Raw genomic sequence first — 752 nt, 5'->3', positions numbered from 1 at the left:
ACATAATGGAATAAGACATGAAATCACTGCTCCATACACACCTCAACATAATGGACTTGCTGAAAGGAGAAACAGAACAATAATGGATATGGCAAGAAGCTTAATCAAGGGGAACGGATTACCACAAAAATTCTGGGATGAGGCTGTATCCACCTCAGTCTATATACTAAACAGGAGTCCAACTAAGAAGCTAGAAGGAAAGGTCCCTATAGAAGCCTGGAATGGGCAGAAACCTGGAGTAGGTCATCTAAAGGTGTTTGGATCACTAGCATATAAGCATGTGCCAGTTCAGAGGAGAACTAAGCTTCAAGACAAGAGTGAAGCAATGATACTCATTGGTTACCACCCTACAGGTGCCTACAAGCTCTATGATCCTCTAAAAGACAAAGTACAAATAAGCAGAGATGTTATTGTACTAGAACATGAGAACTGGAACTGGAAGGAAATGACAACAAGCCTGAGAAAGCCTATACCAGAGATCATTGATGCAGAGGTAAACTCAGAAGAAATTAGTGCTGAAATCATTGATGAACCAGTAGAACAAAGATCAAGAAGAGCAAGATCAATGCCTACCAGATTCAATGACTATGAAATGCACTATGATTACCAAATCAGTGATGAAGGTGACTTAGTGCACTTAGCACTAATGGCTGGAGCAGAACAAATCAATGAACATGAAGCTCTTGAACACTCAGTATGGAAGGAAGCTATGATTGAAGAGCTTAATTCTATTGAGAAAAACAAGACCTGGA

Source organism: Lupinus angustifolius, chromosome LG08 (genome assembly GCF_001865875.1).
Source record: "Lupinus angustifolius cultivar Tanjil chromosome LG08, LupAngTanjil_v1.0, whole genome shotgun sequence".
Classification (NCBI taxonomy): Eukaryota; Viridiplantae; Streptophyta; class Magnoliopsida; order Fabales; family Fabaceae; genus Lupinus; species Lupinus angustifolius.
This window is presented reverse-complemented; position numbering follows the sequence as displayed.